The sequence below is a fragment of the Physeter macrocephalus genome, chromosome 19, assembly GCF_002837175.3.
Source record: "Physeter macrocephalus isolate SW-GA chromosome 19, ASM283717v5, whole genome shotgun sequence".
NCBI classification, from domain to species: Eukaryota; Metazoa; Chordata; class Mammalia; order Artiodactyla; family Physeteridae; genus Physeter; species Physeter macrocephalus.
Genome location: NC_041232.1, coordinates 35,426,551 through 35,439,771, shown reverse-complemented (window position 1 = coordinate 35,439,771; position 13,221 = coordinate 35,426,551). Strand labels below are relative to the sequence as shown.

The 13,221-nt window shown below is 36.2% G+C and overlaps 1 protein-coding gene across 1 annotated transcript in view; it reads left to right on the top strand.

Annotated features, from left to right (window-relative positions):
• Positions 1-13,221, top strand: part of ROCK1 (Rho associated coiled-coil containing protein kinase 1) — a 151,807-nt gene that overhangs the window by 20,871 nt on the left and 117,715 nt on the right. The window lies entirely within an intron of this gene.

Genomic DNA, 13,221 nt, shown 5'->3' with positions numbered 1-13,221 from the left:
ATTTTTAGTTTTTTAAGGAACCTCCATACTGTTCTCCATGGTGGCTGTATCAATTTACATTCCCACCAGCAGTGCAAGAGGGTTCCCTTTTCTCCACACCCTCTCCAGCATTTATTGTTGGTAGATTTTTTGATGATGGCCATTCTGACTGGTGTAAGGTGATACCTTATTGTAGTTTTGATTTGCATTTCTCTAATCATTAGTTATGAGTGATGTTGAGCATCCTTTCATGTGTTTGTTGGCAATTTGTGTATCTTCTTTGTAGAAATGTCTATTTAGGTCTTCTGCCCATTTTTGGATTGGGTTGTTTGTCTTTTTGATATCGAGCTGCAAGAGCTGCTTGTAGATTTTGGAGATTAGTCCTTTGTCAGTTGCTCAGATTTTTTTTTATTGTTGAGTTTTGAGAGTTATTCAATTATTCTAGTACATATGGTTTGCAAAAGATTTTCCCCAGTATTTGGCTTGTCTTTTCATCCTTTTACCTGGATCTTTTGCAGAGCAAAAGTTATTTTTGACAAAGTCCAATTTATCAAAAATTTTTTAGATTTTTAAAATACTTTTTGTGTCATGTTTCAGAAGCTTTCACTAAGTTGTAGTTCTCAAAGATTTTGCCCTGTTTTCCTAAACACTTTAACATTTAAATGAGTGATCCAATTTTAGTTAATTTTTGTGTGAGTGTGAAGTTTAGATTGAGGTTCATTTTTTTAATGGATATCCAATTCTCCAAAATCATTTATTGAAAAGACTACCTTCCTCCATTGAATTGCTTTTGTACCTTGTCAAAAATCATTTGGCTGTACTTGTGTGGGTCTGTTTCTTGGTTTTCTGTTCTGTTCATTGATCTATACAGTTGGCCCACTGTATCCACAAGTTCCGCATCCACAGATTCAACCAACCGCAGACTGAAAACATTAGGGAAAAAAAAATCCAGAAAGTTCCAAAAAGCAAAACTTGTCTTTGCCTGTAGTCAGCAGTTATTTACATAACATTTACATTATAATTACACCTATTACATAGCATTTGCATTGTATTAGGTATTATAGTAATCTAGAGATGATTTAAAGTATACGGGAGGATGTTTGGATGATATATACAAAGACTATGCCTTTTTTGTTTGTTTGTTTTTGCCGTACCATGCAGCTTGCAGGATCTTAAGTTTCCTGACTGGGTCGAACCCGGCTCCAGCAGTGAAAGCACCAAGTCCTAACCACTGGACTACCAGGGAATTCCACTGTGCCATTTTATTTAACGGACTTGAGCATCTTTGGATTTAGGTATTTGCCGGGGTCCTAGAACCAATCCCCCAGAGATGCCAAGGATGTGTGTCCTTCCATGAGTAGCACACGCTGTCTTGATTATTGTAGCTGTGTAAGTCTTAAACTTGGGTACGGTTATTCCTACACATTATTCTTTCTCAAAATTGTTTTAGCTTTTCTAGTTCCTTAGCTTTTCCGTATAAATTTTAGAGCAATCTTGCCTATATCTACAACATGTACAAAACTCTTGCTGGGATTTGATAGGAATTGTGTTAAACCTATACGTCAATATTGGGAGAATTGATGTCTTTACTATGTTGAGTCTTCCAGTACATGAACACCATATGTCTCTCCATTTATTTAGATCTTTTTAAAATTTCTTTCATCAGTATTTTGTAGTTTTCAGCATAAATTCTGTACTTGCTTTGTTAGATTTATTCCTAAATATTCTTTTTTTATGAGTAAATGTAAATGGCATTGCATTTTAAATTTTGGTTTCTTCATGTTCATTGCTAATATACAGAAATACAGTTGTTTTTGAATGTTGATCTTATGTCTTATGACCTTGTGGAACTCACTTATTAGTTCTAGGTGTTTTTTGTTTATTTTTGTGCTGTAGCTTCCTTGTGATTTTCCTCATAGACAATCATACCATCTGTAAATATGGACAATTTTATTTCTTCTTTTCTGATATGTATGCCTTTTATTTCCCTTACTTTATTGAGCTGGCTGTGAGTTCCAGTGCTATGTTAAATTAAGAGTGTGAGAAAGGACATCCTTGCCTTGTTCTTGATTTTTGATGTGAGGGATATCATAGATTTTTGCCATTAAGTATGATGTTAGTTTCAGGTTTTTTTGTAGGTGTTCTTTATAAGTTGAGGAAGTTCACCTCTATTTCTAGTTTTCTGAGAATTTTTCTCATGAATAGGAGTTAGATTTTGTCAAATACTTTTTAATGCATCTGTTAATATCATGTGATTTTTCTTCTTTAGCTTGTTCATATAGTAAATTATATATGAAGAGAACTTTTAAGATATACTCTCTTAGCAGCTTTCAGATATTCAACACAGTATTGTTAACTATGGTCACTGTGCTGTACATTACATCCCCAGGACTTATTCATCTTATACTGGAAGTCCAAGCCCTTATTTTACAACTAAGACCTCTTTCCATTCTAGTCCAGTATCCCTTCTTAGAGCAGCTAATGACTATTGTCATTGCCTCTGTGTGTGTGTGTGTGTGAGTGAGTGTTGGAATGTGAACGGGGGCCAGCCATCACTGTGGTAGAAGGTGGAAAGCCTCTTCAGGCTTGAGTCATTCTTGGCTCAGGGGTCTTCACGTAATGAGGTTACTATCACACAAGCTGGAGAGGTTTCAAAGGAAAGAATTCCTTTCCAATCATAAGTCTGAGAGCTTTGGTAGGCATGCGCCTCTACAATCTTTCTTTGACTCACAGAGCTTTTGAAAAAGTCCCTTTAGACCAAAACACCTGCATCATGGTGGGCTGGTACACAGGTAGATGCCACTGATTTTATCCTGGGCAACTTACGATGTAATTTTATGTTCCAGAATTAGAATTTAACAGTGAAGGTTCATCATATTCTTCCAACCAAATGGGGGAAACAGGCTTTACCTATAATGCTTTTGTGTGTATTTCTTTGTATAGCTTTTTTATTTGGTTACTCTAGGTATTCAATTAGACATACATAACTTACCACATTTGATTGGTGTTGACATTTTATTAGTTCGAGTGAAGGGTAGAAATCTTATCTTCCTTATGTTCCTTTACCCTCCTAGTATATAATATATTCATCTTTAATGTCTTTTTATATGAGAAACAATGAGAAACAGGTCATATTAAAATTTTTTGCTTCAACTTTAAAGAGAATGAAACTGTGTTATATTTTCCTGTATTTTTACTTTTTCATTCATTCTTCCTGTTATTCCAAGATTCTTTCTTTTATCATTTTCTATTTGAAGAATTTCCTTTAATATTGTATGTCAGCTACATTGTTTTAGGATAGGTCTGCTGGTCACAAATCACTTAGTTTTTTGTCATCTGAGATTATCTTGTTTGTTTGGTTTTTTTTTTGGATATAGAATTCTACTTTGACAGGTTTTTGTTGGTGGTGGTTTGGATTTCTTTGGATATGTCCTGTTAGTTCTTCAATCTAGAGGTTTATGTCTTTTGCCAAATGTAGGGAATTTTTAGCCTTCATTTAGTTCAGTCCTTTTTAGTCCCATTATCTTTCTTTTCTCCTTCTGGGCCTCCAGTGATATTAAATCTTCTGTTATGATTACCCAGGTCTCTGAGTCTCTCTGTTCATTCGTTTTTTCCCACCATGATCAAGGTCTAGTTTTATGAAAATTTGTATAGGAACTTTAAAAAGGTAACAGTGAGCTGTTTATTTTTCTTTTAAACAATATTGTTTTATTTTTTAATTCAACAGCAAAATACAGTCATTCTGAAAAACTATACCGCATTGTAACTATATGTGCTGATTAGGGTGACGTGAAGCACACATGGCAAGTGACTCATTTTGCTGCCTTTGAAAGGAAGCATTGCTTTGCATCCCTTTCCTCTTTATTAAATAGTGAAGATCACACACTGGTGTTTATTAAAAATAACCAATAGATTTGGCTGTTTGACGAGTGCCAACCTAATGGTAACAAGGACTGAAAAATGAAGATTGCCTAAGCCATTTCTACGACTCAATAAAAGGCTTCAGACTGGGAGGGGAAAGTGCATTTCATTTTTTATTAGTCAAGTATAGTTGGCTGGAAATCAGTTTGTTTTTCTCACTTTTATTTACAAATTTGATGAGTTGGTTTTTTTGAAAAATGTTTTTTTACTACTGCTAACTGAACATATGACGTGTTTTATTTTTCCCCAAAGAAACGAATCAGACACTTGAAGGAAAAATTTGAAAAATAAACTCTATCCCCCAAAACAAAATCGAACCACCTGAACTTTTTCAGTTATTCATGCCAACACAAAGTCTAGCTTGTGTTCACCCATACCTATAAACTGTTAAAGTGATAGGGAGGCAGATACTCTTTGAAATTATCCATGAATATATTTCTGTGACTTCTTAGGATATATCAGTTTCTTACAATACAACAGGCCTATGTGGTAGTTATTGTTGTTATCCTTATTTTACAGATGAGAACATTGAGGCTGTGAAGGGTTAGATAACTTGCTTAAGATCACGGTGACTATTAAGTGTTCTAGATTGGAATATGACTCCGTGCCCTTTTGACAGGATACTGTTTATATAGAAGTATTTTTCTTTTTTATAAGGTTGATGTCTCAACTTTGTATCTTAATTCTGTCCTCCCTTACATTTTTTTTGGAACCTCACTTAATCATTTTTATTCTATAAAAATATGTCTCTTCTACCTAAAAGTATTTAATCAAATTTAGGTTTTAAATCATGCAAGCTTCTAATCTTTCTCATTTCTTTTGACCATTATTTCATTTGTTCCTTTTCCATTAACTTTTCTACCCATTATAAGCTGGTTTATGCCCCTTCCACTCTGAGAAGCATTCTATTTAAGGTTGATACTGACCTTTAAAAAAGAATTTCCCAAAGAGTCTCACTCCAGCTTCTCTGGGCCTAGATGATCTGTTGTATGTCTCTACCATAATCTCTTGCCTCAGGAGTCTGTGGGGTTTATAGTTGTCTCATAGCTTTTATGAGCTGTGCCCCCACTGCTTTGTCTACCTGTATTCTTAGTTACACAAAACAGAAAGGTCCTTGCCTTGGTCCTTCAGGCATCCCCCAGATGGGTTAAAACAGACATACATAATAGTTTACAAATACGGTCTTACTCTGCTCCCTCAGGTTCAAGGTGGGGGAAGTGGGAACCAATCTGTTACCTACTCAAGACCAAGACCACCCCCACTCCGGGAGAGAGTGGGGTAACAGTGAGTAAACATGTCACACAACTTTCCTACCATTTGAATATGGCTTTTACTTGATTGGATATTTGCTTGGTTGCTCTTAACCTTTGTTTTCCTGAGCTCTTACAAAGTTGGTTCAGAGAGCTTCTGGGTTTTTTTTTCACATTTCTTTAGGGGAATGAGAGTTTGGAGTTTCCTAGTCCGCCATTTTGCTGATGTCCAATAGTGAGTTTTTTAAAAAGTTGTGACAAAATATATACAACGTGAAACTTATTTTAATTACTTCTGAGTGTACAGTTCAGTGGCATTATATTGTTGTGCAACTATCATCAGTGACATTTTAATCACAAATTATTTGCCTCCTTTTGCATTTTTCATTCTAGTTGACCTCATGGTGGCATTTTGCTTTGCTCTTAAGTTCCTTCTAGAGTTAGTTCAGCTTTCATGATGCTATTATATCTCCCTTCCCCACCTCTCTTATTGCTCATTGGTCATGTTTGCTCTGCTTATCTCTCAGATGTTAATGTTTCCCAGGATGCTATTATTCACTCTTTTTCCATGTTCCCCTTGGTTTACACTAGTTGGGTAATTGCATCTGTTATCGTGGATTTCAGTGTATTCTCATGACTTCCAAATCTGTATCACAGTCCAGTCTCTCTGTTGAACTCAAACTCATATTTTTAACTGCCATCTAGTTATCCATAAAATGGCAACTATCCTACAGGGACCTCAAATTCAGTATATCTAACATCTTTATCTTTTCTCTCCAAATTGTATTCTCTGCCTTGGTTAATGAAGTCACTATCTTCTTACCTAAACTAGAAGATAGATAGTCATTCTTATAATTATATAATCATTCTTAATCCTTCCTGTCCCTCTTTCAGTCATTCATCAGGTTCTTTTGCTTCTAATGCTCCATTCCTATTGCCCCAGTTTAGTTCAGACTTGTATTGATATCATCCTATGCTTGTATTACCACAGTATCCTCCTAATTGCTTCCTTTTCCACCTGTCTCTTCCTGTTCTAATCCACTGTCTTTATCATTGTCAGACTTTGATAAAGTAAAAAACAGTCATGTCACTCTTCGTCTCCCCAAAATTCCTGTGGTTCCAAGTGGATATCATAAGATAAATACTGAAATTCTTAGCATGGTATGTTACACCTTTAATACACATTCTGTAACCCATCTTCAGAGCATTGTTTCCTGTACCTCCTCCTTCTCACCCTATGGGACCAGAGCATCCTACTCTCATTCTCTAAACTTTTCTTGCCTTTCTTCTCTCTAGATTGCCTTGCCCCACCTCCATCTTACTCTTTCTAAATTCTCTGCTTTAAAGATCAGCTCAAACAAATGGAACCTAATTAAACTTAAAAGCTTTTGCACAGCAAAGGAAACCATAAAAAAAATGAAAAGACAACCTACGGATTGGAAGAAAATAGATTAATTTCAAAAATATACAAACAGCTCATACAGCTTAATATCAAGAAAACAAACAATCCAATCAAAAAGTAGGCAGAAGGGACTTCTTGGTGATGCAGTGGTTAAGAATCCGCCTGCCAATGCAGGGGACACGGGTTCGAGCCCTGGTCCAGGAAGATACCGCATGCTGTGGAGCAACTAGGCCCGTGCACCACAACTACTGAGCCCATGTGCCACAACTACTGAAGCCCACGCACCTAGATCCTGTGCTCTGCAACAAGAGAAGCCACCACAGTGAGAAGTCCGTGCACCGCAACGAAGAGTAGCCCCGGCTTGCTGCAACTAGAGAAAGCCCATGCACCGCAACAAAGAGTAGCCCCTGCTGGCCGCAACTAGAGAAAGCCTGCATGCAGCAATGAAGACCCAACGCACCAAAAATAAATAATTAAAAAAAAAAAAAAAAAATGGGCAGAAGACCTAAGTAGACATTTCTCCAAAGAAGACGTACAGAGGGCCAATAGGCACATAAAAAGATGCCCAGCATCGCTAATTATTAGGGAAGTGCAAATTAATAGTACAATGAGGTATCTTCTCACACTGGTCAGAATGGCCATCATTGAAAAGTCTACAGATAATAAATGTTGGAGAGGGTGTGGAGAAAAAGGAACCGTCTTTACGCTGTTGGTGGGAATGTAAATTGGTGCAACCACTATGGAGAACAGTATGGAGGTTCCTCAAAAAAACTAAAAATAGAGTTACCATATGATCTTGCAATCCCACTCCTGGGCATATATCCAGAGAAAACTCTAATTGGAAAGAATACATGCACCCCAGTGTTCATAGCAGCAATATGTATAATAGCCAAGACGTGGAAGCACCCTAAATGTCCATCGACAGATGAATGGATAAAGAAGATGTGGTATATATATATCAGTACAATTGAATATTACTCAGCCATAAAAAACAATGAAATACCTAGATATATTAAGTGAAGTAAGGCAGACAGAGAAGGACAAATATCATATGATATCACTTATATGTGGAATCTTAAAAAATAATACAAATGAACTTATTTACAAAACAGACTCACAGACATAGAAAACAAACTTACGGTTACCAAAGGAGATTGGGGAGTGGAGATAAATTAGGAGTTTGGGATTAACTCATACACACTACTGTATATAAAATGGATAAACAACAAGCACAGGGAACTATATTCAGTATCTTGTAACAACTTATAATGGAAAAGAATGTGAAAAAGAGTAGATAGATATAAGTATAACTGCATCACTGCTGTACACTTGAAAGTAACACAACATTGTAAATTAACTATACTTCAATATAAAAAAATGGTTAAAGAGAAAAAAAATCAACTCATATTTCATCTCCTTTATGAAGCCCCAATTGATTAAGCAGTCCTTTCTCTGTGTAGTATCTACTTTGTAACACTGAGGATCCTGTATTATTTACTTTTTCTACCTACTAACCAGTGAACTTGCAGAGACAGGAAGTATTTTACTATTACTATTATTATCTTCATTATTATTACTATTACTATTTCTCTTTTCCTACAGAGGAGGAGGCTGACTTATAAATAAATAATTATAATGTAACAAGTATGGTAATTCCTAAATAGGAAGCACATAGGTGTTTTATTTTTTAACATTTTCTTAAAGTGTTGGGAAAGGCAGCATAAACATTTGAGGCAGTCTAAACATAAGAAATATTCACATCCCAGCTGGAGAAAAGAGCAGGTGCAAAGGCAGTGGGATAGAGTGAGCATGGGCCATTTGGGAGATGACTGGTAGCACACCGGGGCTCAAGCCTAGATATATGTATGTACAGAAAATGAGGCTGGAAAAGTATAGTTTGAGATTGATTGGGAAGAGCCACTGTATGTTTTACTAAGTATTTGGGATACTTAATTTTTTGTACTATAATTGTCCTAGGGAATATTGGCATGTATGTAGTAATGTCATATTGGTTAAACAGATTTTAATCGTATTTAATATCAGAAGTTGTTAAAATTCCCTGAGGAAATTCTGTTTCCATTTTCATATCAGTGTTTTAATTTTGAGAAATTTCTTATCTCTTTACCTAACAAAGAGATTAACATGGACCCAAAATATTTTCTTCAAATGGTACATCCTCTGTCATCAAACATTTGATAGCAGTCAAAAAAAAAAAAAAGTCAGCCTATTTTAGAAGCAGTTTGGTTTTCAGAAGCCCTGTTTTTCTTTTTTCCCCCTAATGTTTATTTATTTATTTAGCTGCGTCGGGTCTTAGTTGCGGCATGCGGTGGGGAGGGGTCTTTTCGTTGCAGCGCGTGGGCTTCTCTACTTATGTTGCACGGGCTTAGCTGCCCCGCGACATGTGGGATCTTAGTTCCCTGACCAGGGATTGAACATGTGTCCCCTGCATTGGAAGGCGGATTCTTAACTGCTGGACCACCAGGGAAGTCCCAGAAGCCCTGGTTTTACTGCCATAGTTTTAACGGATTTTTTTTTTTTTTTGCAGTTTCTCAAAAAATATTTCTTATTTAGAAAAGTAACAATTTTGATTTTGAAATTTTACAAATTCAAAAACCAAATTGATTCTTTTTTTTTTTTTTTTTTTTTTTTTGCGGTACGCGGGACCCTCACTGCCGTGGCCCGCCCCCGTTGCGGGGCACAGGCCCCGGACGCGCAGGCTCAGCGGCCATGGCTCACGGGCCCAGCCGCTCCGCGGCACGTGGGATCCTCCCGGACCGGGGCACGAACCCGTGTCTCCCGCATCGGCAGGCGGACTCCCGACCACTGCGCCACCAGGGAAGCCCTGATTCTTTTTGTACATAATATATTTTCCTTTCCTAGTGCCATTATATTTTCATACCTTATAACAAATGTATTATTACTAGTGGATCTAATCCTAAATGATATTTTACACAGGAATCTTACTTTTGTAATTTAAAACTATCCGGAGACTAAAGTTTGCAGCAGTGTTCAGTTGAATAATTTTCTTCTGTTTCTCCTTTGCTTTAACTCTGTTGTGAGATAACACAACTGGTGCTTTTCCCCCTCCTAATACCAGCACTTCTTAAGAAATGTGAAATGTCCATTCTTTAGAGATTCTTGTAAAATGTTATACTTGTCGTTAATTATGCCTGCCTTTGTGTGTTTATGTGAAAATACTTCTCTAGTGTGACTATCTTCTTTCAGAATACACTGCTATAACTGGCCTACTATCATTTTTCAAATATAAGTAGCAAAGAATTTAATTATTGTAATTCTTTGACATTGATTGACTCCTCTCCTACATGTTTTCTCCTCTGTAATTCTTATACTGATGATTAAGCTATATGATGGACATGTGAAAGTAGAGGGTAGCTTTCCTTCCTGCATAAATCTTAAAATTGCGTGAAGGAGCAGTGGGACTGCATGCTTTGGCTGCCATTCCTTGTGACTTGTTTTTGCACTTGGAAGAATGATAATTTCTATTAAGGTCCTGAATTCTCATACTAGAATATGGACTTTAGGAAGTGGGAAGTCTTATTCTCCATTATTTTAGAGAACTTCAGAGTGTTGAATAGAAGTCAGGATTCCTTGGCCCACTTTGTGGTTGGATATGGACATTTCTTACCTTGTGTAGCTTCTCTACTTCATTAGAAGTGGAAGCCTGCAGCCCTCTCCCCAACCCCAGTGTTTTGACTCCCCTTAGCCTCTGTTGGTATATGCCTTAGATTATGCTAGAAGAATACCTTCTTCCCCATTTTATTTCTCTGATAAAAGGCATATAATTTTTGCTTATGAGTGATACTGAAAAGCCATATACCGTTTCCTACGTCTGTAAAATTAAAGTGTATGGTGATAGGTCCAGACACCTAGTGACCATACACAATTAGCGGAGGCAGCTAGTTTTCCATTAACAAATGCATGATTGAATTCTTGGTCAAGCAAAAGTCAGATGCCTTACGTAAAAAACAAAAAAATTTTAGTTATATATGGGATTACTACATTGGGAACAGTTTAACATCGTGACCTGAGATTTACTCTTAAGGTTTTATGACCACATGATTAAAATATCTGTTTTCTCTTTATGTCATTTATATCAGTAGTGAGACTAACTTGTAGAACTTTCAAATGTCAGCTAGAGAAATAAAGAAAGAGTGGGAAGTGGGACTGTTTAATGGTCAAACACTTCATACACTTCACTCATTTAACTCTCACACATCCTTTCTGAGTTGTAGTTAGTTATTCCCATTTTACAAAAGAGAAAACTGAGGCTTGGGAAGGTTATGTGACTTGTCCTTCCAACAGTAATATGTAAATATACTGTGTTTATTTTTTTTCTTTAAAATGCTTTATTTTTTCATGGTTGAATTCTTTTGACCCATCTGGAATTCACTTAATTATTAATATGAATCAAAAATCATTCTTCTCCCATAGTGCTGTGCAGTTATACAAACAACATTTACCAGAGTGACACTTTTTGTCAGCCCCGTCTTGCTCCTGGTCTCACTATTTGAATGGATGATCCTCTCAGTGCAATAAGTCCTATAGCTCCTACATCGATTCAGTGGCATTTAATGAACTCTTACTGTGTATTTCAGGATGCTTTTAGTCACAAGAAATAGAAGATCCAATGTAAACTGAGTTAAGCCATAAGGAAAAAGTATTATCTCGAGAAAGCATGGGAAGAATAGGTTCCAGAGTAGATTAATTCAGTGGTTCAACAGACGTCATCAGAGACCCAGGTTCCTTCCATCTTTTGTCTCTGTCGTCCTCCTTGTGTTTGGCTTTTTCTCCTGCCAACCTCCCTTGAGGCCCCAAGATGGCTACTGTTGTTTAAGGTGTCACATACAGATATAACAGTTTCTCATGAAAGGAGAGACTATGTCTGACGTGTATCTCTTTCAAGAGAGAAGAAACTTTCCGCAGAAACCTTTCTGTAGGTTTTTCCCTCATGTTACATGTGTCAGATTATTACCATGTTCCTGTACTTAAGCTGAACACTGGCAAGAGTAATAGGCCTCCATGTTTAGCTTAGATTAGACTAATCAGAAGTGACCTCCTGGAGTTGGGGAAGGTCTCTCCCTTCTTGGATGCTTGTAGTCTCATGGAGGAGGGTGGGTAGCCCGAACAAAATCAAAGTTGAATGAGGAAGGTAGAAGGAGGAAATAATTGTTGTGGTAGGAGAGCCAACAGTGCCTGCCATACTGTGAGTAAAACATGTTGCTCAGTTCTGGGGCTTAGCTTACTCACAGCATCTGAAACTAGCTGTGAAGATTAAAGTAAAAAATAACTATAATACAAGGAGAACTGTTAGATTTTATAGGTAGTTTAGGGAAGGTCATGTAGAAGAGGTAATAGTGGTGTATTAGGGAAAACATAGTATTTTGAGCCAGAACACTAGGTTTGAGTCCTAACCAGTGTACTTTCTAGTTTTAATTAGAAGAATGACTTGTGATTTTCTATTAATTTTTGAACAGTACATCTTGGATTTAAATATACATGTTTATTCTCAATTCCTAACTTCATTTTAAAGAGATTCAGGGATTTTAAATCATGTTTTTATCATGGTCATGTTATTTCTATAACTACTAGACTAAGAGTTCATATTTTGATTATAACACAGCTTACTAACTAGCTGTGTGGCATTGGACAAGTCAGTTAATATTTCTGATTGTTATTTGCCTTAGCTATGAAATGAGGTGGTTAAACACGTTATTTTTTGAGGTTCTTTTCTGTCTAACATTTAGTAATTAAAAAAAAAACTTATTTGGAATAAAATTGGAGGCAGTTGTTTTCAGTATATTTACTGAAGAGAGCATATTGTAAGTAAAATTTAATACACATTTCCCTCACTTTTTAATGTTTTATTTGATACTAGAAAACAACATAAGCTGTTACAAATTTAGGTGTTCTGAACCTGTTAAAACTGGGAAGTGTCTTTGGAAGTAGATATGTACTAAGAGCTCTTAAAGCAAGTTATTATAAATATAATAATATGTTGATTTTATTGCATTATGCCTACTTGCATTTCCCAGATGACTTTATCAAAATTCGGCCTAAAATTGCGTAGCTAATATTATTTGTACTACTCTATAATCTGTATAATTTTTTGGAGTGACACGATGCAGTGAAACACTATCTATTCTAAGAAAAGTATTATTTCTTGAGTAATATCTCTTTGCTGTGGAGCATAAAAATCATTGGTTTAATGTACATTTTATGCACACTTGTTCAGGACATTTTGCTAGGTGCTGTGGGAGAAAATGAGATTTAACTGTGGTTTCTGCCTCAAAGAACTTAAAACCTAGTCAAATGGGTGTGTATATATATATATTTAATTTACCTTTTCCTAGAAAATAGTGAGTTCATATATTTATTGATTGGTTTTCAGTTTAGAATAGACCAAGTAAAGGTTCTTGTTTCTTTATTGTAAAAATAATTAACAGAAATATTCAAATTGTTTATAAGACTCTAAGAAATGTATCTCAAGGATAGATGAACTTTCTCTAGTGGAGGAACTTTTTCTTCAGATCTGTACAAAACTCTGAATTCTGAAAAGCCAGTCATAGGGTGGGTTGGTCTCTTCAAGCAGTCAACAACATTGGTATTACTAGTCGTCTTCTCCATGGTCAGTTTCCAGCCTAAGCAATG